General features: G+C 38.5%; 1 pseudogene; it reads left to right on the forward strand.

The window, feature by feature from the left end:
• The first annotated feature begins 18,314 nt into the window (after nt 1-18,314).
• Nucleotides 18,315-18,555, forward strand: LOC121455998 (annotated as a pseudogene).
• Nucleotides 18,556-27,410: the final 8,855 nt, after the last annotated feature.

Consider the following 27,410-nt stretch of genomic DNA (forward strand, 5'->3'; position numbering starts at 1 on the left):
AAATAAATTAATTAATTTAAATATTAATTAATTTAAAAAAATTAAAAAAATGAAAACTACTTCTTTCATGATTCTGCCTCACTAATGCTTCCTTTGTTCTACCTGGTATCAAGTGTCTCCTTCACTAATCTTGATTGTAACTGCCCTCATGTTTTTACTGCAAATATGCTTAAATTATTTTAAGGAAATAAGAATGTGCAGAGGAAATATTAAAAATCCATTCTTGTTGAAATCCACTTACATTTCATTAGTATTTCTATAATGGTGTGGTTTCTGAATCAACATGATTTCTCATTACCAAAGCAGTTCAAGTAAGCTAAAAGGAAAAGGGAGAGCTCCGTGAATGGATTTTCAACTTGCATTTAATAGAAAGGAGAGTCCAAATCATGTATTCATAGGCTCCTGTAACTTAATTTTGTCATGTTAGCACCAAAGAATGTCTGGCCAAGCTTAAGGCTTGTCAATTGCTCTGTTGCCTCCAGAAACTTATATTCATTCCACCAATGTGAGAGATAGACAATCACCTTTTCTTTCTTTAAAAATGTTTGAGATCCTACTGTGTGCCAGCTACCACATCTGTCTTTGGGGTTATTAAAACAGATATAGATCTGTTTTATATCTGAGTGTATAATCTAGTAGAGAAATACATGGTAAGTAGAACAAAGAAATAAATTTCCCTACTTTGTGTACATTTTAAAAATTAGAAAGTACTTTTGTATACAATGATAGGAAGATAAGGACTATGGGAAAAACAGTAAAGAAGGATGGGACAAAAGAACAGAGCCATAAGACAAGAGACAGTATTTAAATGACATGGCTTGGGTAGGCCTCATTATAAACATGATATTAATTTATAATTACATCTGAAATAATTTGATCATTATACAATTTCTACCACTTCTGTGTGTTATTTTGATTTTTATTTCATGCTTAACTACATTATTTGGGCTTCTTTGTAAACCTAAGAATTTTTAGTTGGCTATTGTATTTGCTTTTTCCATTTCTCAGGACTAAATTTAGTTGCATTCATTTTAAAACATGTTGGATTCTTCTCTGGAGCACAGGAGCATTAGTTGGAATCATTCTTACCCTTTCAATGCTTCCTTGTAAGCTTTGGGAGCCAATGCTCATAATAGCATTTAATGACCCTTTAAAGCAAGTAGTATCTTCTCAAGTCTCTTCTGAATATTCTCTTGTTTCCTGAGACCTTTCATCTTCTAATAGTTGGGAACATACTCTGTTTTTTGGGCCATGTGGGACACATTGGGTGCATTCATGCTACCATCTTCTGGTGGTCCTATCTTTGACAAGTGCCACTGTCTAAAGTCTGAGTCAACCTAGCCAACAACTGGAGATGCTTCCCTATGCTGATCTCTTCCATCTATTAGCTACATAGACCACATCCATTAGGCTACTACTCCTCTCTGGAATTTTGCCCTCTTTCACTCAGCAAACCCTGCAATTGTAGCTGGACTTACTTCTGTACACCTGTGTCCAGAAAGTCACTATCACACCATGACTTGCGCAGGTAGGACATAGCCTTCCCTATTTCAGGAGCCACATACTTATAGAACCTTATAGGAACACTTCCTGTCTCCTAAACTCATAATGGTTGAGCCCAGGAGGACAATTCTCATTGATGTGTATTCATGAGAAAGAGGAAGTTGCCTCCCTTGCAGGAATGTAGAGAACATTTCCCAAGCTGTAAAAGGCCAATAATATCAACCATTCACATTCTATTTTCTTGTAATTTCTCATCGTGATTAGAGAACATACCATGTATGGTGCAGAACAATTCAGTATTCTGTCAATTATGTTTTAAATAAATGCTAATTGGCCAGTAGACAGGCAGGAAGTATAGGCGGGACAACCAGACAGGAAGTAGAGGTGGGGCAATGAGAACAGGAGTATTCTGGGAAGGAGAAAGCTTTTCCTGCAGTCCTGCCCAGACACTGAAGAAACAGGATGTGATTGCCTCAGTGAAAAAGGTACTGAGCAATGTGGATAACATAGATAAGAATCATGGGTTAATATAAGTTATAAGAGTTAATAAGAAGCCTGAGCTAATGGGCCAATTAGTTTATAACTAATGCAGACTCTCTGTGTGATTTCTTTGGGGCTAAATGGCTGTGGGACCTGGTGGGAGAACAGAAACCTGGCAGGACAGGAATTCAGTCAGCACATATGGAATATTGGAGTTAGGATGGTCCTTATTTTTTTTACAATGAAAATTAAGTATATACATGATGGATAAGTCTAATGTTATTAAGTAATTTCCATGTGTTATATATCTTCTCTAATTTACATTCAAGTATCGTAAGCATGAGCATCAAAATCCCAAGCAGTTTACTTTTGACTATAAAAGAATACCACATAAAACATTGTATTCTATACAGCACACTTCACTAAGCCAAAAATACTCAGATACTGCCCCTAAGCAAATCTGGCTTTGCTATATGTCTTAACTCAATAAATATTCCCAATGTGGAAAAACAGATTGATGCAAATCTTAGACATTATGGCATACTTCTGTTTTCTTCAAAGTTTTCACTGGGAAATTTTTGTCAGGTTTTTCTCAGGATTTAATGCTTGGATTTAAGGAAAGGATCTCCATGAGGAAAAAGTCCTACCTGCAAACCTTCTGACCTTTGGAACAGCGAGATGATACAAGACTCAATGAGGTGAAACATCAGTTTTATCACAATGCAACTATGAGAACTAAGAGAAATGAACTCCTCATTGACATTTTCCAGAAAACTCAATATCAATGACATCATTCTGTATAGACAGTGGTCATGGACCTCGTTTTCAATGTGTAGTGTGGCATAACAAATTTGAATTCATGGAGTACTCTAACCAATGAAGAATAAAACACTATTGGTGCAAATTGCTTTTTTAATGGTTATTAATCAAGATAATTTGATTCCTATTATATGTTAAGCATTTCCTTTCTGTAATAATTCTGAAAAGCACAATCATTCATGAGTTGTTTCTAATTTATGAGTTGGTAACTCTTAATTCAAGTTAGAAAGTAAAAAATGAGGACTAGAAATTCATATAGAAATCATGTAAATGTGTGATTTGGATGCATATAAACACACACATATGTGTGTATGTATGTATGTATTTATTATATGTATATGTATAAGCAGAAACTATATTATGTTCTAAAAGTTTTAGAGTACATGTACAAAACTAGGAAATTTTTATAATATTTAAAAGGTGATTTTATTAGTTTCTAGTTGCCATAAAAAGGCACTAATTGGTCACAGAAATGTGTTCTCTGTTCTGGAATCTAGAAGTTTAAAATCAAGTTATTACCAAAGCCATCTTCCCTCTGAATCTTGCCTTCTCTTTTGCCTTGTATAGCTCCCATGGCTTACCAGCAATTATTGGCATTCTTTTGCTTGTACTCCAAACCTGTGTTGCACATATTTTTTTCATGTTTCCATATCCACTACTCTCAATTTAATGTGTATCTATATTTCTGTCTATGTTTCTTCTCATGGCCTCTTTTAGTAAGGAGACCAGTCATATTGATAATCCAAGAGGCTATATCACCAAATAAGGTCACAACCCAGAATCTGTATGACTGGGAAAAATTTAAGCATATCTATGTGTTGCATGTGTACATATGTATGTGTGTGGTACATGTACCCATGCAGATGTGTTTGCAGGTCAGAGCTCCATTTCTTTTTGAGACAGAGAATCTTTCTTGTTCTAACACTTAAAGATTTGGCCTATCTAGATTGTCATCAAACCTCCCAGGATCTGCCTTTCTCTACCCTGATCTGTATCTGATCTGTAGTTTTATATGGGTGCTAAGGATATGAACTTGTGTCCTCACAGCAACTTCTTTGCCCTCGAAGTCATTTTCCAGCTCCTTGGAGTACTTATTTGTTGGACAAAATTCAACCAATAAAGCCTCTAAACTCATTTTAAATATTTAACACTTTTATTTAATTTTGGCATAAAATAAAACAATGACTCAAACTTAATTCATAGTGGCAGGAAGATGGCTATGTTCAAACTTGATGATTATGCCACGTAAGACCATCTTATGCCGATGAAGGAGACACTGTGTAGTCTCCACTTTGTTTTTCTGGAAGAAACAGGCATAGATAAGTTAAGCAGTTTGCAAAAGGTTTGTCAGAATCAAGGGCCCAAAATCATAACTAAAGCTATTCTTAAACTTCCTTCAGCTCAGAAACCTCTCTTAAGCCCAAGACACCTATGAACACCTTAGAAAATAATTTTGAGGGACATATCATAAAGCAAAAATATATATTGTAATTTAATTATCAAGATATTTTACCATAAAATTATAATATATTAGGTTCTAACCAATCGTAATTTGTTTTTTAGTTGAAATATATAAAAACATGAGTGGTTTTTAATGATTTATCCTAGAATGGTAATGTTACCATTAGTGAAAAAGCACTAACGTCGTATGACACATTTGATGACTATAGAAATCTCAAACTGATAGTAAGAATAACAGTATATCAATAACAATTAAGTACTATATAATATGGGTAATTTCTGTGTTGACAAAATTACAGAAACTGCTTATATATCTGTGGTTTCTTTCCTAATCCAATAGTTGAACATTTATTTAGTAGGCTATATAGTTTGGTTTGTAAGTGTCTAAATTCTTTACTGAATACTCTACACACACACACACACACACACACACACACACCTCCTTATCCAGTGTCAGCACACCTAAATTTGATGAGAATGCGCAAATATGGTAGCAGAGAAGGTCATCAAAGGAGTGGGCAACCGAGTTAGGGCACATGACAAAAGGGTTTCAAATGTATAATTGCCCAGAGAATAGAAACCAGTTTTCTTAAAGGTCCTTAATGCATTTCTTAGCTTTACCCCTTAATTTCTTCTGACCTCCATTAAAATCTTGGCACTATCCATACACACACCACCACTGCCATGCAAAGTCACTACAGAGCTCACCAGAAAAAGATTTTCCCTTTAAGACACAATTTTCTTTTCTCATATTCAATGCATTAAGATAAAGAAGAAAATTAACCTAATAACACTGATACATTTGCAAGAACAACCAACTGTAAAAGAAAGTGATAGAGCCAGCAGTTTGTAAATTTTCCTTTTACAACAGTCTTGTTAAACTAATTTAAGTGTCTTGCCTCCAGGAGCGGCTTAGAGAAGATACACTTTAAGTGATTATTCCTAAATAGGTTATTATTTTAAATGGAGTTCTTAAGAGTCACATGTGTGGCATTTGGTTAATCCATTACACTTGCAATTACAAACCAGTGCTTTTTATGACAGGAGAATTATTTTATGTGCTCCATGACTGCACTTAGTACAGAAGACTCGGCCCATACATTCCTCTTGAAAAACATTAGAGGAAGCACTACCCTGTGCCCAAGGGTGATTAAGTTTTTTAAATCACTTCTGAAGTATGACAGAAAGAGCCACTTCTAATCCCATTTCTCTGAAGAAAAAAAAAATAACATTGAACTCTGCATGGGCTGGCAGGCAGGACTGAAATTCATTTTGCTCCTGGATTTAGTAGTGTGTCTGTTTTAAATGCACTTGCTTAACTTGGGCAGGATCTACTTTGAGGTACAATTGTAGTAGACCTCTGATGGTCTGCCCATTCATCTACAAATTGATAATGGGCACTGATTTGATTCTGACTCCTGCTGTGCCTCTTACTGTAGCTTCAAGTATGTTATGTAATGCCCTAGAGCTTTAGATTCCTTCCTCATTGAAATTGGGATAAATAATTTCCTTATAGAATTAATTCAATAAAATGATGGTACTGATATTTTATGAAGAATGCTTAGACCTCAAGTAACTATATTTACCTTATTATTATTATTATTATATTTATTAGTTAATTATTATTATCAATTTAATGATACAATTAGCTCACACACCTTTTGATCCCAACATTCCAGAGGCAGATGCAGGAACATCTCAATGAGTTCAAGGACAGTCTGGCCCACAGGTCGAGAGTTTAATGACAACCAAGGCTACACAGAGAAACACTATCTCTGGAAAACAACAAACAAATAAAAAACTGGGCAACACTCAGGAGATAGAGGCATTTCTGTCAGTTCCAAGCCAACCTGGTCTACATACCTAGTTCCTAGACAGCCAGGGCAGGGTGGGCTATTACACATATAGACCCACATGCCCTCTACCTCAAGGAGGATTAGTGTCTGTGTTTTCCGGGTACTGATCATAGTCTTGTACAGCAGTGCTAAACTGGTAGTTTCCTTACAGGTTATGAAAAACTGATAAAGCTACCATTAGAACTCTGTAACACTGCTAAAGGGACTAAGGTTTAGCCTGGAGAAATCCAAATATATTAGAAAATTCAGAGAACAGATATAATACTAGAAGCCAGTGTTTGATTACTGTTTCATTGTGCTAAAATGCTATGACCAAAAGCAACCTATGGAAGAAGGTATTTGCTTGGTCTTAAGGCTTCAAAGGAGTAAGAATCCATCATGGCTAAATTGACTCCAAATGATTCTATGTACTCATAGATAAGTGCTTTATTCAGTCATCATCAGAGAAGCTTCCTTCTGCTATGGACAGGAACAAATTCAGAGACCCACAACCAGACAATATCCAGAGATACTTTGGAACACTCAGCCGTAAATGGGATGTCTCTATCAAATCCATTGCCTAGAGCTCAGGAAACTCTACAGAAGAGGAGGCACAAGGAATATAAAAGCCAGAGGGGATAGAAGACACCAAAAAAAGACAAGACCTCCTGAATAAATATGGGCAAAGCTCATATGAACTCACAGAGACTAAAACAGCAAGGGCAGGGCCTGCATGGGACTACATATATTATCTTCATATGACTTCCGGTTTGTGTTTTATGGGATTTGTGAGTATATAAACAAGTGAGTCTCTGACTCTTATAGGGAACTGAAAGTGGATCAATGTCAAAGCCAATGAAGTGATGCAATTACTCCAGCAAAGCTCTATCTCTGAAAGGCTTCACAACATATCCGAACCGAACTACCCACCTGAGACTATGTCTTCAAATACAGGAGGCTACGGGGGACATTTTAATCAAATCTGAAATCCAGCGACAAATGTATACATTTGGAAGTTCAAGTTAAAAGACTGATGGAATTTGAACCTTCCTGAAGTGAGTTCAGACAAAAACAACAGTCACTGCTAGGAATGAGCTTCCTTCTTCCGTCATTTGCTTCTATTCACCATCAGAAACAGGCCTCTGAGTCAGTATGGCTGGCATAAAGGTCGCCGTGAACAATGACACTGTCCCAATTACTCATTTATTCACTTTCTAGTGTCTATGAACTTGTAAACCTGTGACTAAGTCCTTAGCCAGTGCCGAGGCAGCCGTCTGAGTCTGTTCTCCAATAACACGGGTCTCAGAGTTAGACTGAGTATATTGTATTCACCTGTTCAGACTGTGTCATGAAATGCTACAGGAGTCTGGCTTAAAGAGCAGAAGCTGATATCCTCAGTATTCTAGATGCTGTTCAATTACGGCTGAAGGAGCCTGCATATCTTTCTGCTTTGATTGGAGTGACCTCCTTATTGCAAGCACTCTTGGCCTTTCTCATTATGGGGCTCAGTGAGTGATATCCATCTGACGCAAGCAAAAAGAATTAGATTAGGATCCCAAGAACCCACATAATTAGCCAGGAAAGAGGCACATGCATTTAAGCCCAGTCTAGCACTGTGGTAGACTGTGGACTTTTATCACACAACAGTATTTCTTGAGAGCTTGTCACAACTGAGATTACTGTATGGTTGTTCATGTTTTTCCTTAGCAGGAGGTATTGCTCCTGGATGTGAAAACTGCTACAGTAGAATGCCATACCCTAAGGTCAACACCTAGTTCAATTCTTTGCTCCAGAACAAGAGATGATTCATCCATGAATCTGAAATCATGACTACTGGCCACAATAGGATCAAAATGTTGTTAATGACCCAATTTCAACAGCAGCTGAAATCAAATGGAGGGGCCAAGTTGTAACATGCAGGGCCTGCTGCTTGTGGTTTCTGTCCTGCCCAGTACCCCACAGCCAGCAAGGTCCCAAAGAAAAATTACACAGAGATCTCCTTAAGTTATAAAACTGATTGGTCCAGTAGCTCAATCTTCTTATTAGCTCTTATCACTTATATTAACCCATACTCTTAACTATGCTAGCCACATGGCTCAGTACCTTTTTGGTGGTATATGTCACATCCTGCTACTTTGGTGGTCTGGGCAGGAGTGGGAGGAATGGGCTTCCTCCTTCACAGAATTCTGTTCTCATCGTCTGCCTCTACTTCCTGACTGGTTGACCCACCTATACTTCCTGCCTGGCCAATCAGCGTTTATTCAAAACATGATTGACAGAATACAGACAATTCTCCCATACCTCCAAGTTACAGACTAAGAAACCTCATGAACAAGTCAAGGGAAGTGAACTAGTAGAACTCCATGACTTCTGCATCCACTCATGCCTTCAGGATCCTGCCCTGTTTGAGTTCTTGTCCTGACTTCCTTCAGTGATGAACAGTAATGTGAATGTGTAAGTTGAATAAACCCTTGCCTCCCAGATTTGCTTTTTGTTCATGGTGTTTCATCATAGTAATACAAACTCTAACTCAACACCTCAAAAACATAGGAGTGCTTGTCTCTGCCTCTTAAGTGCTAGGGTTACAGGTATGGGCTTTGATGCATTCAGAATACAGATAACAAGAAGTGCCCAAAAGGGAAAGAGAAGTAGAAAAGATCTCTGGTGTGGAAGGTTCTTCTGTATATATGTTGCTTTTATTGGTTAATGAATAAAGAAGCTGCCTTGTGTGACAGGGAAGAGTAGAGCTAGGCAGGTAAAACTAAACTAAATGCTGGGAGAAAGCAGGTGGAGTCAAGGAGATGCCATGTAGCATCACCAGAGACAGATCTGGTATTTTACCCATAAGCCACAGCCTCATAGCAATACACAGATTAGTAGAAAAGAGTCAATAGTAAGCCAGAAATATGCTTAAGTGATTGGTCAAGCAGTGATTTAAATAATATAGTTTCTGAGTGATTATTTCTAATCTGGGTGGCCTAGAATGAATGAACAGCCTCCGACTACAGATCTCCTGGATAAACTGGGAATGGGGGGCTGGGGGCATGGAGGGATGAGAACTGAGGGAGAAGGTTGGATGGGCTGGGTTCAGGATGGAGGTTGGAGGCAGAATGGAGGAGAGTAACGAAAGAGACATCCTGATGGGGGTGCATTTCAGGGTTAGGGAGGAAGTTGGTGCCAGAGAAACCCCCAGAAACCCACAAGAATGTTCCCACCTTAGACTCCTAGCTATGGTAGAGAGAGTGACTGAACTGGCCATCTACTATAAGCAGATTGGTGACTTCCTACTGTGGGACAATGGTCTTGTATTGTTTTAATAAAATGCTGATTGGCCTAGCAGGAAATATAGGTGGGGCAGCCAGGCAGGAAGTAGAGGCTGAGTGACAAGAACAGGAGAATTCTGGCAAGAGGAAAAATGCACTCTGCAGTTGTTACCCAGACACAGAAGAAGTAAGATGAGAATGCCTCACTGATAAAAGGGATCAAGCCATGTGGCTAACACAGACAAGAATTATGGGTTACTGTAAGATTTAAGAAGTAGTTAATAAGAAAAGCCTGAGCTACTAGGCCAACTAGTTTAAAATTAATGTAAGCCTCTCTGTGTTTCTTTGAGACTGAATGGCTATGGGATTGGGCGGAATAGAAACCTCTGTCAACAACTTTTCTAATTGCCATAAGAGATATTCCATCTCTGTCTCCTTTCATCGCCTGATGAAGGTTAATATTCATGAGGATGCCTATGTGTTTGTCTTTGGATTCACCTTCTTATTTAGCTTCTCTAGGAACATGAATTATAAGCTCAATGTCCTTTATTTGTGGCTAGAAACCAAATATGAGTGAGTACATCCCATGTTCCTCTTTTTGGGTCTGGCTTACCTCACTCAGGATAGTGTTTTCTATTTCCATCCATTTGTATGCAAAATTCAAGAAGTCCTTGTTTTTTACTGCTGAGTAATACTCTAATATGTATATATTCCATACTTTCTTCATCCATTCTTCCGTTGAAGGACATCTAGGTTGTTTCCAGGTTCTGGCTATTACAAACAATGCTGCCATGAACATAGTTGAGCATATACTTTTGTTGTATGATAGGGCCTCTCTTGGGTATATTCCCCAAGAGAGGTATTGCTGGATCAAGGGGTAAGTTGATCCCGAATTTCCTGAGAAACTGAAACACTGCTTTCCAGAGTGGTTGCACAAGTTTGCATTCCCACCAGCAATGGGTGAGTGTACCCCTTTCTCCACAACCTCTCCAGCAAAGGCTATCATTGGTGTTTTATGAAAGGAGACAGAGACAGAGACCCACATGGGAGCACCGGACAGAAATCTCAAGGTCCAAATCAGGAGCAGAAGGAGACAGAGCACGAGCAAGGAACTCAGGACCATGAGGGGTGCACCCACACACTGAGACAATGGGGATGTTCTATCAGGAACTCACCAAGGCCAGCTGGCCTAGGTCTGAAAAAGCATGGGATAAATCCGGACTAGCTGAACATAGCAGACAATGAGGAATATTGAGAAATCAAGAACAATCGCAGTGGGTTTTTGATCCTACTGCACGTACTGGCTTTGGGAGAGCCTAGGCAGTTTGGATGCTCACCTTATGAGACCTGGATAGAGGTGGGCGGTCCTTGGGCTTCCCACAGGTCAGGGAACCCTGATTGCTCTTCGAGCAGATGAGGGAGGGGGACTTGATCAGGGGAGGGGGAGGGAAATGGGAAGCGGTTGCGGGGAGGAGGCAGAAATCCTAAATAAATAAATAGAAAAAAAGAGAGATATTCCATCTAGTAACTGATGGAAGCAGAGGTAGAGATCCACAAACAAGCACTGTGCCAAGCTCTAAGAGTCTTGAGGAAGAAAGGGAGGAAGGATTGTAGGGGTGATCATGGTGTGGAAACCTACAGACAGCTGACCTGAGCTAGTGGGAGTTCATGGATATGGGACCAATAGTCAGCAAGCCTGTATGAGACCCACCTAGGCCCTCTGAACGTGGGTGACAATTGTGTGGCTTGGTATCTTGATAAGGTTTCTAACAGTGAGAGCAGGACTTGTTCCCCATGTTGGATTACCTGGGCCCACCTGGACTTAAGGGGAGAAGCTCAGTCCTACCTCAACTTGATGTGTCATGCTTTGTTCAAGCACATGGAAGGTCTATCACTTTTTGAATGGAGATGCAGAAAGAATGGATGGAGAGCGGAATAGACCGAAAAAAGAGGGGAGTAGAGAAAGTAAGGGAAAGTGGTTGGTATGTAAAATAAATGAAAAGATGTTATCTAAATAAAAATATGCAGAGTCCTTGCCTAATATACATGAAGTCCTGGATTTGATCCCTAGCAATCCATAAAGCAATCAGTATTGCAAGGTGATCCTCTGGTCCATTGGTGGAGGCCAGCCACAGGCACATGTTTCAAACCAACAATTACATTTTGTTTACATTCTAGAGAACTTTGTACCATTTACATACGAATGGAGTTAATATAATGTAAGTCTTCCTACTGCATTCTATTGCTTTATATAACATCAGAGAGAAATGACTGGTAGGAAGTCTTGATGGAAGAAGGTCATTGGCTAATAAAGGAACTGCCTTGGCCCATTTTATTGGTTGAAAGATAGGTGGGAGGAGTAGGCAGAACAGAACTCTGGGAGGAAGAGGAAGTGAGGTCAGATTCAACAGCTCTGCTCTCGGGAGCAGACACCTGAGAGAGATGCCATGCCCCGCTCCCGGGATGAAGCTCCGACCCAGGATGGACATAGGCTAGAATCTTCCTGGTAAGCGCACCTTGGGGTGCCATACACAAATGATTAGAAATGGGCTAAATTAATATGTGAGAATTAGCCTAGAAGAGAATGGGCCAAGCAGTGTTTAAAAGAATACAGTGTCTGTGTAATTATTTCGGGGCATAAGCTAGCCGGGCAGGTGGCCGGGGTGTTGGGGACGCAGCCCCACCGCCGCCCTTATTACTTCAAAGTCTTGATGAAATACATTTGTTTTGGTTGCTTTAAATAGTCCTTTTCTAAAGATTCAAAGAGTATCTTTTCTCAGAAATACTAAGTAATTAGTAGAAAGTTCCATCATAGTCTTAACATATGTATTCCAAAATCGTGCCTCAAAAAGAAAAAAAAATCAAAAGCATAAAGAAGAAAAACAGGTAAAACTTTAAGCTACATTTCCAGCAGGTGTTATAAATGATGTTTTTGTAGCCCAATCTTGTTTGTCTTCACAAACTACTACTTTGCCAAAGAAATATCGTCATCTCCCACTCATTACTCTTCTCCTCCATACAAGAAAACACACTTATTCACAGGTTGAGCTCTAATTTTGGAGTTTCCTTGTGCTCAGAAAGACAAATGTGATGTTTCTTTGATGAGGCTGACAAAGGCATTTATAACTTTTATTTCTTCGTGTCGTTACTTGACTGAATGAAGTTGTTTATTCCTTCCTGGTGACAGCTTGCATCACAGACTGCAATCTGTATTAAGTTGCACTTCCAGAGCTAAATTAGGGTTGTTTTAAAATTCTCCAATGGAGTGTCTTAGTTGCATATAAGGCTGCACAATGCATTCTGAGTCGATACTGGAGCAGGCATGTCTATCAACAAAAGATTTCACTGAAACGTTCAGAAATTCATAACAGGAGATTCCGTTAACCCTCATGGGAACCATGAATTAGTTGGGTGTCATGCTATCCCCAGTTTTCTCAAGAATCCTTTTAAAGAATTGGAATAAAAATTATTCTTGGATAGTTGAACCAAATTCATTATTCCAAGAGGAAGATTTGGAGGTTAAAGCTTCCAGGAAATGAATACATAAAATAATGACAAGAGAGAAAGAAGGAATAGAAATGTATATGGATCCATACAAGTTATAGAATAAATAATTGGATATATATAACCTTATTATCTCTCTCATCTTAAAGATGAGAAATCTTGGTGGAACTGGCTAAGTGTTTCCATTAGTTACTTGCCTAGTACAAAGACTAGGATAGAGTGACTAGACATACACATCCCAATCACTTTCACTGTCACATTGAGATGAAGTCACAGAAAGAGGCAGAATGATGGAGATTAACCAAGACATGAAAAAAGGTTGAGAGAATTAAATAAAAAAGTAAAGACACAGGTGGAAATTGAAGTGGTGCTTTTGGCAGCATGAAATAAGTCAGAGTAAAGTATAAGTGAAGTTTCTAGAGAGAGAAGAAAACAGTACACAGAATTGGGCATCATTTATGTGTGTGACTGAGTTTACTTGTAATTCTTATTCCTTTAGAAACCAAAATAATAAAGCCAGAGACTCAAAAAGTGTAGAGACTGTAACAGTTAGATACAGGGCACAGGGACATTATCAGGAAAATGTGCAGCACATTATCACCTTAGGTTATAGGACACTGGATGAGTGCCAAGAAAGCAGTCCATTCCTAATAGCCAACTTATATAAAGTGGGGAAGAGCTGGAAGAGAGGGGTAAAATACAATGTCTTTAAACAAAGAAACCACATGCCCTTATCTCTCTCTCTGTCTCTCTCTCTCTCTCTCTCTCTCTCTCTCTCTCTCTCTCTCTCTCTGTGTGTGTGTGTGTGTGTGTGTGTGTGTGTGTGTGTGTGAGAGAGAGAGAGAGAGAGAGAGAGAGAGAGAGAGAGAGAGGGGTGGGTGTGTGTGTGTTACTGAAGATGAAGCACAGTCATGCACACACTAGTCAAATATGCTATCATGGGGCAACATCTCTCTGTTAGGTCAAAATAGAATTTTGATATGTATTTTAAGATGACCTTAGACTCATTATGTTTTCCAACGTGTCCTTAAATTTATGATCCTTATCCTTTTGCCTCAAGCTTCAGTTATTGCAATTCTGTTCCACCATGCTTAATTGACTGCTGTAGGGATTCCCACCTTCAGTAGCTTTTAAGTTAACTGCCCACTTGGGTGTGGCCTCTTATACTATATATGCTGATGTAAAGCACACATCTGGCCTCTTTTCTGGCTGCAGGATTCTATTGCTGTTACCTGTTCCAGCAGAGGATTGTGATCTGTGAGTCTATCCCTAAATAAGTAACCCTCAGTTATACTCGAATTCTGAGCTAGTGTGAGATTTCTTTTAAATGTCCTTCTTCAGTTGACACTTTATTTTAAAGTGCATCTATATTTGTCACTTCTATTGCTATGACAAAACACCATGATCAAGACAACTAATACAGTGGTCCCCAACTTTTTTAAGGCTGTGATTCTTTAATAGAGTTCCACATGTTGTGATGACCATAAAATTATTTTTATTGCTATTCCATAACTATAATTTTGCTATGTAGTTCACATCTTGATCTTCAAGTAAGAGCCCGAGAGAGAGTCTTACTGAAGATGGATGGCATAAGTCTTTTGAATCCTCAGAGTTTATGCCCATGAAACACCTCTCTTCTAGCAATGCCACACTTCCTAATCCTTCCCAAGCCGTTCCAGCCATTGGAGGACAAAGTATTGGAACATATAAACGTATAGAGAAGCAGTTTCTTTTAAACCACCATATTACATTCCTTGGCCCCTATATACTCCTGATGATATCATAATGCAAAGTGTTCTGTACAACTTTAAAAATACCCATAGTCTTTTTACATTCACATATTTTTTAAATCTAAAGTTCAAAGGCTCTTTGATAATCAAGACAGCTTCTTATTTGCAACTCCCTAAAATCATAAAGTAAATTACATACTTTTTGACATAAAATGGCACAGAATATACATTATTGGTGTGGGAACTTTTTCTGTCTATGTTTTGTTTTTATTGGTTATTGAATAAATTTTGGCCAGTGGCTTTGCAGAATAGGGCAAGGTAGGAGTTGTAAGCAGATATAGGAGGAGAGAGTAGGCAGAGTGAGCAAGAAGCTATGTAGCCACCACTGGAGACAGATGAACCAGAACCTTACCCGTAAACCACAGCCACTTGGTGATACACAGATTAGTAAAAATGGGTTAGTTTAAGATATAAGAGCTAGCTAGAAATACACTTAAGCTATTGGCTAAACAGTGTTGCAATTAATACATATTTATTATGTATTATGTGTGATTATTTCAGGAGTCTGGGTGACCAGAAAACAAACGAGCAGCCTCCAAATACACATTATCATTCCAAAAGGGAGGAATTGGGTGTAGTGGTGAAATACTAGACGAAAGCAAGACTGAAACCCAGCAGGACAAACTCCAATGCTTAGGCTTATTTCTGAATTCAAAGGGCTTATATGGCTCTTTTCTTCACAGCTTTTACTGCAATATACATCTCTTTTCCAAGCTGGTTCCAGTTCTTGAGTGGAACCAATTCTCCAAGGCAGATAGCACACAGCTTTGGCTCATCTAATGTCTTGAGCTCTCTAATCAGAATCCAAGCTTCATTTTCATAGCTTCACTGGTTGACCTCTCAGGGCCTCCATTCATGGCTTTACCTGCCACGTTCCGGCTTCAGTGGCTCTCTTTAACTACAGACAGTGATTCCACAACCCCTTATTTGTGTGGTCTATGTGACACTAGAGCAAGAACCATGTAGACCACAGTTCCAACGCAAGGTGAACCCTGACTACCTTAAGTCACATATGCAGCAGTTTTGGTTTATTGTTTGTTAGAAATAGGAAAGTCTTTTTGTCTTTTCTTTTCACAATTTATCAACTGAGCTGGGGTGATGTTTTGCCCTGAAGTTACCTTTATCCCAGTGCATATCAGGCCTTGCCCTGACCTCCTAAACTCTTTCAGCACAAGTCTTGACTTCAGTATTAAATTCCCTGGTTGTTTTTTTTTCTTTCAGACTGTACATTTTTTATTTATTTTTGCTCTACTTCCTCTTTTATTTATAGATCTGCATAAGACTAATAGCCATGTAATTAGAGTCAGATTAAGTTGTCTTGAAATCTCTTTCACCAAATAAATTATTATATTGGTTTTCAATTTAGCCTCTAGAAATTCATAGGACAAGGGCAGAAGGAAGCATATTATTTTCCAAACTGTCACAAAACTTGTCCCTAACCAAGCTGCAAAAATTTTTCTCAGAAACCTCCTGAGCTGAGCCTCCATTGCCTGCATAGCTCTCGGTTCTGCTTACAGTGTTCAGCTACATTCCTAGTCCCCAAACCTCAAAGTCTTCTACATTCAATCACATGGTCAGGCCTATGACAGCAATGGCTCACTCATTTATACAAACTATTATCTTAGTTACTTTTCTATTGCTATGATAAAACACCATGACCAAGGCAACTTATAAAAGAAAGCATTTAACTAGACTTACTCTCTCAGAGGTTAGAGCATTTCATTGGATTTTACTTTTTCAAAGGCAGGGTCAAAGGACCAGCTGACACTTTATATCTTGATCTGTAAGTAGGAGGCAGAGAGAAACTTACTTGGAATAACAGGGGTCTTGAAACTGCAAAGCCCACCCTTCTTACACACTCTTCTAGCAAGGCCGTACCTCCTGGTTCTTCAAAAACAGTTGCATCCAATGAGACCAAGTAGTAATACATATGACCTTATGGGAGGCATTCTCATTCAACCACCAAAAGAGATAGTCAGCCATGTTTGGAGGTTTGTGACTTTAATTCCAGCACTTGGGTGGAAGAAGTGGGGGGGGGGGGTGATCACTGTGAGTGTGATATGAGCCTAGGCAAAACAAGGCTACATAGTGAGACCCTGTCTGAAAACAAAAACAAAAATAACCATAAGTACTTCTTTCCATTGATCCTTGTTCAACCTAAGTTGTCTCACTTGAACATTAGCTGGTACTCGTCCTATGGTCAAGGTTACTTTCTGATTGCCCACTGCAACAGCATTTTTAAAAAATGCCATAAAAATCTACAAGGTCCCCAAAGTCCTCTTAACTAAAGTTAGTATCATTCTTCCAAATCACCAAGTAATAAGCTCTTCACCTTGTCAATTGATCCACATAGTTTGATAGAAATCAAATCATCTAATGACACATTAGACCATTAATTGAACATGTTAATCCCATGTACAAATTAAGCCAAGCAAGGACCTCTTTCGCTCTGCAAAGGAGCTCACAGTAAAGCTATCACTGAGTCAATCAACAAATAAAAACTACAATATCTAAAGGTATATTAGCTTGCAATTCTAATTACCAGCCCTAGACAAAGAACTACAGACAACTAATGACTGCTGGGAGAAGAGACAGCCACTCCCAGGCATGATCCTCTTTGTTGGTTGGCCAGTAGAGCTTGTTAGAGGCCATGAAACACACACAAAGAGCAAAATCTACCAAAGCAAGTTATATTTATTTGTGCAACACACACACACACACACACACACACACACGTACACATACACATCTTGGTTGTCATTCCACTCTATCACTGCTAGTAACTCACTAGGAATATATATTTTTTCCTGTATCCATGATCATAAGTTCTGCAGACTTAGAAGGTTTGGTTCCAGAGTGGGAAACACTCCTGCCAGGAGATTCAATGAACATTTTATTGAACTGAAAACTCAAATCTCCTCCTAGTCACTTTAGGCCTCTGATTCCTTGAAGCCCACAATCTAGGAAAGGGATAACAGTGTTTAGAGGGATGATTATTTCAGATTACCTAGGTAAAACTGGATTGCATCTCCACAATGGGGGTAAGAACGATTATGTCTGAAGTGCAGGAGGTCCTTTAGGGCACCTCTTGGTGCTCCCATGTCCTATGACTAAAATAGTGGGAAGCTACAACAGCCTAATACAGGCACAATGACCAAGGGCACAGACTCTTTAGGAAAGAAGGTATGTATCACTGCTCCAGAGAATGAGGTGCTTGCTGAGGGTGGAGGAAATACAGAATGAGTGTAGAGGAAAGTAGCTATAAATACCTTCTAAGGCCATATGACCAATTGCAAAAATGAGGATACAATGGACATGAGTGCTCTGTCCTATTTTATGAAGAATGTGTTAGTTCAAATATTTGTGTGGTTTTTCCTGTTTATTTATTATACAACCTGACATCAAATAAGAAAATATCAGTAGTTACCATTTTAAGTGAAGATAATAAAAGAGTTTCTCACAAGGAACATTGCCACCTGTTCTATAATTTAATGAAAAAAGGGTGCCACAAATTTGGAAGACAGGAAGGAGGGTTATAAGAAAAGTTTGGAGGGAAGAGGTAAACTAGAGGGTATTGTAATTATATCACAATCTCAAAATAAAAGAAGTATTTAAAAATAAAAACACCAGGCCTGCGCAGAGCGGCACGCTGCGGCAAGATGGCGGACAAAGAGAAAAAGAAGAAAGAAAGCATCTTGGACTTGTCTAAGTACATTGACAAGACCATCCGAGTGAAGTTCCAGGGTGGCCGGGAAGCCAGCGGGATCCTGAAAGGGTTTGACAGAGGATACAGGGCAGCTGAGGCTCATGGTGTGCCGAGGCACCTTGGTGGTGCTTATCTGCCAACAGGATGGCATGGAGGCCATCCCCAACCCATTCGTGCAGCAGCAAGATGCTTAGCAGGCGGAGGGCAGCCTCACCCTCGGGCCCTCTCTTCCTGTGTGAGCTTCCGTTTGGTGTTTTGGTTTATGTTTTTCTATTTTTTTTAATAAAATTGCCAACTTGAGTAAAAAATAAAAAATAAAAACATCACTTATGCTCTTTATAAAAAAGCAGGAAACCTACCTTGATTGTCTAGGGTCATATTATCTAACTTAAAATTTTAGCAAAATGGTATCAAAGAGTGACCCTTAAGTATTCATGGGTGAGAAAGTCCTTTGGCTATTTTAAGGACAGACTAATGCTACATTACTTAACTCCACCAAAACAATTTGTCCTGGCTAGCTTAACTATCACCTTTCCATGGCATATGTTACCTGAGCAGGGATTCTCTGCTGAGAGCATTCTCAGATCACCCTTACCTGTCTGTGGGAGATTGTCTTGATTGTTATTTGATATGGGAGGGCCTAGATCACTGTTGATGGCACCATTCCCTGGGCAAGTGGTCCTGGGCAGTACTAGAAAGCTTGCTGAGAGAATAAAATCAAGCCAGCTACTAAGCTGCAACATAATGGCCCCTGCTATATTTCTTTGTGAGCTCCCTGCTTAGATGTAACTCCATGTAAAATAGCAACCAGCCCTTTAGGTTTCTGCTTGAGTTCCTGCCCTGATTTATTTTAACTAAGGACTGTAACCTATATCATAATAAACCATTTCCTCCCCTAAGTTGCTTGAGATGGTGTCTTATCACAACAACAGAAGAAAAATTAGAACAGTTTTCTCTCAACAAATTAATGGATTCATCACACAGATACATTTTCATTTACTTTTCTTCAACATGTAAGAAGAGATTAAGGAAGAAATGTAGAGGGTAAGAAAAATCACATTGAAAAACCAAATACATGCTGGAACATTTTGTCATGGATAAGCAGAAATTTTCATGATTTTTTTAATGCTGAAAATGATCTGCTAAACTTTAAGCCTTTAAAATAAAGCTACATATGAATTTTTGTTAACACAAGTATATGAAGAAGGGATTTCCTAATTCTGGAATTTTTCAGTCATTTTACCAAGGAACTTACCACTTGGAGTAGTTTATAATTTTTATTTAGAACTTCAGAATTTTCCTGTTTCAGTATGACAGTTTTACAAAACTGATTATTATTTTTTTTAAAAAAATATTCACAGCAAAAAAAAATGGGATTCAGACTTTAACTTTCATGTAAGCCACATGTTTCTCTTTATCTTTTCCAACGCTGTTTGCAAATGTATAACAGTAGAACTACTCAGAACTTCAAGTGCTCTGTGTCTAGACGGTGGGTGGAAATCTCTTACTTAGAACAGGAAACCAGACCAGAAAAAATAAGAGTAAAAGTCAAGTTCAGCTCTCTGAGGATTAGATGGGGGTGGTATGGGAGGGTGTGTGGAGGGAATGGGAGAGGAGGGAGTGGGAACTTGGATTGGTATTTTTTTAATCTAATAAATAAAAAAAATCAAGGTCAGAAGTCACGCCAAGTGTTCTACACAGACACTGCTCATGGCCATGTGGCTCTGTGAAAGAGGACACTAAGGTCAGATACCAAGTGAGAAGCTAGACAGTCACTCGGGGCATAGCTGTTTATATCATTCCATAGCCACCTCTTCACTGGGATTTTTCTATAACTGTTAATAAGCAGTTTAAGATCAAGTACTGTCAATTATTTAGACTCCTTATAAGATATACTTTATATTATTACACGAAATATGGAATGATCATGTGAAGAATATGTTGGGACAACTATTAGTATGGCTTGCCAAAAATAGAAATAATTAGTATGTGATATAATTTCACATTTCTTTATTCTAGAAGGTAAATATCATGATACATGAATTTCAATAATGATGACATTTGATACCGTAGCATAACAAAGTTTAAAAAGAAAGCCTGAGGAAATGGCTCAGGGGTTAAGAGCACTTTGCTCTAAACATATTGAAACTGAGTTCAAATTCCCAGCACTTTTGTAAAAATCCATGGCACAGGAGAATTGTCTGTATTCTGTCAATCACGTATTTTAATAAAACACTGATTGGCTAGGCAGGAAGTATAGGAGGGTCAACCAGACAGGAAGTAGAGGCGGGGCCATGAGAACAGGAGAATGCTTGAAAGGAGGAAGCTCATTCCTCCCATTCCTGCCCAGACCACCAAGAAGCAAGATGTAATCTACCTGGCTGAGAAAGGTCATGTGGCTAACATAGAAAAGAATGGGTTAATATAAGCTACAAGAGATAACAAGAAGCCTGAGCTAATGGGCTAATGGACCAATCAGTTTTTATGGAGATCTCTGTGTGATTTTCTTTGGGGTTTGTCAGCTGTGGGGTACCGGGTGGGGCAAAAACCCCCACAGCCGGCCCTCATGTTACAAATCCATGCTTGACTGAGTGTGCCTAGAACTCCATCATGCATGAATGGAGACAGACAGACCATTAGAGCAGCGGTTAGCCTGTTTAGACAAAACATTAAACTTACGGTTTTCTGAGAGACCCTGTCTCAAGGAAATATTGTGGAGAACAAGGGAGGAAGGCACCCTAAATCCTGCTCTAGGCTTCACATGAATATGCACAGGTGCATACACCACACACTCATGTCCATACAAAGCACACATACACACACACACACACACATAATATTACATGTTTCTAATGATCTTCATCCATGATTAAATAATGAAAGATTTTTCCATAGCTGCATAAATCACAGTGAAATAGCAATAGAAGTTTCCACTGAATTTTAAGCTTTTTAAAATAAGAACTTACGCAATAATTTGTGTTAGTGTGTGTTCTACGCGCAAGTGATATGTGCCCACATTCAGATGCCAGAGGAGGTTTGCCATCCCCACCAGTACAGTTAGTACACTGGGGTCCCAGTAATGGCTTTTGTTGTCATTGTTTGTTTGTTTTATATGGGTGCTTGGGATTTGAACTTATGTCCTTAACTCATACTTGTGCAGTAGATGCTTGAGCCCACTGTTCAATCTTCACAGAGTAACTATTTTAATAACAACATTTGATGGTCTTTCTACTAGTTCATCTTCAGAAGTTTGCCTCATTTAAAGAATACCTGTCGATATGGGCAGAGTTTCTATGATGTTAGGATATAGGGTCAAAGCCTGAATTCAAGTTTATGGCTAATACAAAAGACACAGGCAATATTTAAATGGATTGTTCTTTTTGTATTTTAACTCAGACTTGGTATTTTGAAACCAAATTTTACTAAAGCTATCTATTATTCCAACAGAAGAATGGTGCCAAAACCATAGTAGAAAAGGAGGTAGGACTTAAGAGAGGGTTTCAGATTTCTTTATACTCATAATTTAAACACTGAAACCAAATCAGGGGAATACTGCCAGAAATATTCATATCAAACTACAAAGATTTTATCTGAAAGGAAAAGGAGAAAATGGAGAAATAATATAGATCATAGCAGAAGGGGCAATTAATTAGACAAATATGCTTTTTTATTAAAAAGCATCCAAAGGTGATAAGCAATGAACAGTCCTGCCCAGTTATGATACTTATGAACCACAACAACCACCAGAATGCCATAGTAACCCTAAGGCTGCATTGATGTCACACATACCTTGGCAATAACCAACAGATTTCTAATTGGACTTAAGATCTACTCAACAAGAGGGAATTCAAGGAAAATGGGAGGCGGTGGCAGGGAGGAGGCAGAAATCCTTAATAAATAAATAAATTTAATAAAAAAGGAAAAAAAAAACAAAAATAAGAGGGAATTCATGCCTAGTACTGGAAATGTAGCCAACTACACTTGGATAGTGATGTTAAGTATCTTGGAGGAGAACCGTAAACCACCCCTTTAATAAACCAGAATAATCCTTAACTAAATTCTAAATATTTGTCCTTATTCCCACAGATAAGTATAGTCATTGCTCTACATCAAGGAAATCTCTCTTTGCAATGGACAGAGACTACTAGAGAAAATTATAATCAATCAAAATGCAGAGTTATGGAGCCCAGTCCTCATAGATACGAATACAAAACAATTCCCCCACACTCCTAAGGCTCAGGGAACACATCAAAGAGGGATGAAAGACTGTAAGAGTCAGAAGATCAAGGAGTTTTATGTGAGACTGTCTTCTAATATCTGAAGCAACACGCATAAAGTCTCACCAACATGACTGCCTAAACATGAGTTAAACAAATATACAGCAATTGACATGTTAAAGTGAATGGGAAAACGCAAGGGGACTCAACTCTAAACAAAGAGCTATAGGCAACTAAGGAAATCTGAGAGTGAGAGAAATAGCATTAAAATGTACATACAAGCAACATTATACAGCCTGTATGTTGTGTTAAGGAATATATGTATATTTGTATTCATACTTGTATAGGTCAACAATTAATGGAAAAAGCCATAAATTTAAAAGAGAACAATGGGTATGTAGAAGGTTTTTGAGAAAGAATAGTAAAGAGGAAAATGATGTAAGTATATTATCATTTCAAAAAAAGAAGTAATTGCCAGATGGTGATGGTGCATGACTTTAACTCCAGTACTCGAGAGGTCGAGGTAGGCAGATCTCTGTGTGTTCGGAGCCAGCCTGGTCTACAAGACAGGACAGGCTCCAAAGTTAAAGAAAAACCTTATCTCAAAAAAAAAAAAAAGAAGTAATAAAAACTGAGGTTGGATTCTGTTTCTTACTAAATACTGCCTTTAAAATAAATTCTGGGTTGTTCTCAAATGAATGAGAATTCTTAATGTAGGTGCAATAATTTTATTTGCGGGTAAAAGAATTATTGCTTTTATCTAAATTACATTCTCATGAAAACTTTAAATTCATATAACATTGAAGAATAATTGCATAGAGAAATTTTAATGAGTTCAGGCAAAGCCAAAGATTTATTAATAATTATATTGAGCATAAAAATAGAACATTTGTAAGATACAAAATAACACATATTTTAATAAAAGAGTATTCAACTATACAGTAGTAAAATGACATGACATAGGTGTTTGTTTTTATAAACCCTAGAAAACTGAAGAGTAAAATAAAATAATGACAAAACAATTGAGCTCATCTGATGATTTTTGAAAACATGCCCAATTTTCTCTTTAACTTGTATATAAATTTTTTGTGCTAAAGAGTTATGGTTTTTTCAGCTGATATATAAACCAGAGGATTTTTGTGTCCTGATATACAGTTTGCAGTCTATCACTTACACCGAAGAAGGTTCTTCATCTCTGGTGTGGAGAAAAATAAATAAACTCATGAAAGGCGCTAGAGTCCAACTGTGGTAAACACTTTACATTACCAATTCAAACAATTAAACTGTTGTTTAAAATATTTTACAGCAGTTGAACAAAATCTATCATTTTTTTTCATTTTGGAAAAGTGTTTAAATTTTATCTTTTAATACCTAAGAGATTATATTGCATAGGTATAAAAAACATAGAATAGAAAGAGTTCTGATCAGAAGACATTAGGTTTTCATCACAGGATTCAGAAGTGTTTTCAATTCCTAAACTGCAAAATGTATCCAAATTCAAGTAAAATTGTGAAAGCATTTTAAAAACCTAATTATGATCATTTAAAACAACACTCAATTGCGTCTTCCTAAACTAGCATATTTTGTTTTTAACTCACCATAAAAATATTTTTGCATAAAATGAACATTAGGTACTTTCTGTAAAAATCTGATGAACTATACAAATAAAAGAATGATTCTGTTCAGCCAATAATCAGTATTCCAGAGCTATTGCCCAATCTCCAGAGTGGTTTTACTCCTACAATAATATTCTCCAACACTTTAGCAACTCCTCCATCCTGTAGTTGGCAGTGATAGAAAATTTCCTCTCTGGAGGTGACCTATGTCCTGCCCAGTGGATTAGATGATTGCATGGTCACAGTCCATTGGCTTTGATCCTGGGATGCAAATGTTCCCCTCCGCACTGCACAATCCCTCTTTGTCTTGGAGTCTGGTCCTTTGTCAGCAGCAAACACCCTCACTGTGAGCTTGTCACAATGATTTAGTAAAGGCATATTTTACAGAAATAAGAAGCCCAGTGGTGTAGCTGATCAAAAGCCATCAAGCAAGCTGATGGATTGTTGTTTATGCAAGGTTGGCCTTGGTCTTTTGGAGAAAGAAGCCTCCCCATATACATGATAAAAGCCAATGCTTTGTCATAAAATTATATTATCTATAGAAAGAAAATGCAATTTTGAATAAATTAATAAATGAATGACCCATGTCTTTGTAGAGGCTTTCATATAACATCCTATGTGTTATTTTCCTTGGCCGTTCATTGAATAATTTTTTTCTCTTCATTCCCTCTGATGAGCGTTTGGCTGGGTAGCAGGGATAAAATAGAGAACAGGGGAAATGGCGCCTTTGCCTTCACAGATTTTAATTACAGAGGTGAATTCTGACAGGTAATCAAGCATCAAGTGATAATAAGACAGTTATAGTTACTATGGTAACTGTGGTTCTAATTTAGTTTAATAATTTAATATTCTCCTAACCATTTGTTGCCTGTGATCATGTATAGTGGAAGAGTAGAAAAAAGTATGGCATTTTTTCAGGTGATCAAGGACAACCCTTTTGCCCCTCTATAGAACGGAAAGTTAAGGAGCATTCGGAGACTCAGTCTTGTGCTTAGACACTGGAGAAATGACCTAGTCATGCTCTTACTGGAGTTAGTGCACCAGCATGGGAACATGAGAAAGCAAGGAGACAGGAATGCTAGCCTGACTAACCCTTCTCTGGCACAGACTAGAGACTGGTAAGTAGCATACCTATGTGAATAAGAATCAAATAGTTAATTAATGTTAATTCGAAAGTCCTTATCATGGAAAGGTTACCACGCAATGTCACATTCTCATCCCAGATGTCTTCCACTCTCCTTTGTAGTCTATCACTGCTCATCTTCCCAGCAGCAAGAGGGCCTAGGTCATCTTCCCAGCAGTGAGAGGGCCTAGGAAGTCAGAATAGCATAGCACACAGCGCCATTTCTTCTGCCTGTGTTCTCACTGGCTACCTTATCCCATGCTGTAATGTACTGACTCTCTAAAGGAGAAGGAGGAATCTGCTGTGCTTAATGGTTTTGACAATTCAGTGATCCTCCCCGACTGTAGTAAAAGCCCCTCTCTTATCTGTCCCAAGCAGCAAGGTGATATTCTCTGCTAATCAGAAGGCCTGACAAGTGCAGTCATAATTTTCAAGCAAAGAGCAGACTGGAAGGAGGAGACAGGTAATGAGAAAGCTGTGAAACAAATAATTGATCCTAGACATTTAAAAGTTGTTTTTGCCAAGTTAAAATGTCATCTCATGGAAAGTGAAAATTCTGTCACACATATAAAGCAAGATGTAGTGTCTGTAATATTTCCTTGCTGAGAAATTGACTTATTATTAGAAAAGTCTGGGTGCTTATCTGATTATCTCTGGTTACTTAAGTTATCTTCAAGTGATTAACTAAACTCTTCGGTATCTAGAACTGGCCTTGTATATAAGACAAGGGTTGTAATGATTGAAAGCATACTGAAAAAAATAAAAGAGAGAGAAAGAGAAATAGAAAGACTTTAGAAACACTGAAAACCAAATTTCTAACTAAAGGACGTTGATGGGTAATAGGTAAAAGCTATGGTACATAAGTTGGAGATGCAGTGTATGCTTGTCAAGGTTGGTTTCCTTTTCAGTTATGTCAGTTTTCAGTCAGTTTGGTCTTACTTGCCCAAAGAAAGCATATTGATTTGGAGAAAAAGAATCCCAATTATGTCACTTTTGTTATGGGGAAAGTACAATTCCTAGACCTTTAGACAAACCCCCGTTGTATCCTGCAGCTGTGGACATGTGGAGGATTGGCAAGCATTCACATGCAGGCAGCATAAAAGCTCCCTGTAGTCTTTTACTGGTAGTCTCCTGGCTCTCCCATATTGAGGTCAACACTTCAGAGATCCACACACTGCCTGCTCCACAAGCAAAGTAGAAGTCTCTGGAGGATAGAATACTGCTGCTCTGTTTGTCTCCTGGATGGAAGAAGACAAGCAGCAGTGTGTAGGGAACATGAAGGTCATTTTCACCTGATCTTAATGAAGAGAGAATCCCCACTCTTCATCCGTAGAGAACAAAACTTTGTCTGTTCTGTTTTGTTTGACAGCCTTGAGGCCAAGAGCAACACATTCCCAGACTCCGGCCTTGTTAGCGATGCAAGGGCTGGCTTAAAAGAGGACTGGAGCTCTCAGTTCTATTTGAGTTGGCCAGGTACTGAAGTCCAGCCATCGCTGCAAGGCCATGTTTCCAGCAGATTTTAGAGCAGATTCCGCCAAACTGCAAAGCAGCATCTGCTGCCCCAGGCCCAGCTATGTGCCAAGTGCTGTTAAAAGAGATTTCTGCCCGGGCCAGATGCAGTTCTTAGGATAAAACTCGTGTAGCCAGCCCTAAAAGGTGAATGGAGCTTCATGCCAATGCTAAGCTGGAACCATGCCATTTGTTAGCTTGATAAATTTTGGAACAGAATATAATTAAGTCAAGATCCCAAAATTTTACACAGTTGTTTTTGTTTTTGCTCTTCCCCCCACAATGATTCCTAGAATCAGTCATCTCATAAATTACTATGCGCTTCAGTCATTTCCCTCCAAATCTTCTCCCTGGTTTACAATTAAAACAAATCATTTCTTAGAAGAGGGATCCAGAGACTCAAACAAACAAACAAACAAAACCTAAAAGCAAAACAAAACCAAAAATCTACAAGACTTGGTGTTCTATAAAGTATAGTGTGGCTTCTTGTAAGTAATGAAGTCTCTTGAAAACAGAAGGGGAAATTAGGCAAACGAGAATGCTGTGTAATAGGCCTCTGTGGTGAGGGTGGCAGAGAGCTACAG

Source organism: Microtus oregoni, unplaced genomic scaffold (genome assembly GCF_018167655.1).
Source record: "Microtus oregoni isolate MIOR12 unplaced genomic scaffold, Mior012 000014F_ref0000157, whole genome shotgun sequence".
NCBI lineage: Eukaryota > Metazoa > Chordata > Mammalia > Rodentia > Cricetidae > Microtus > Microtus oregoni.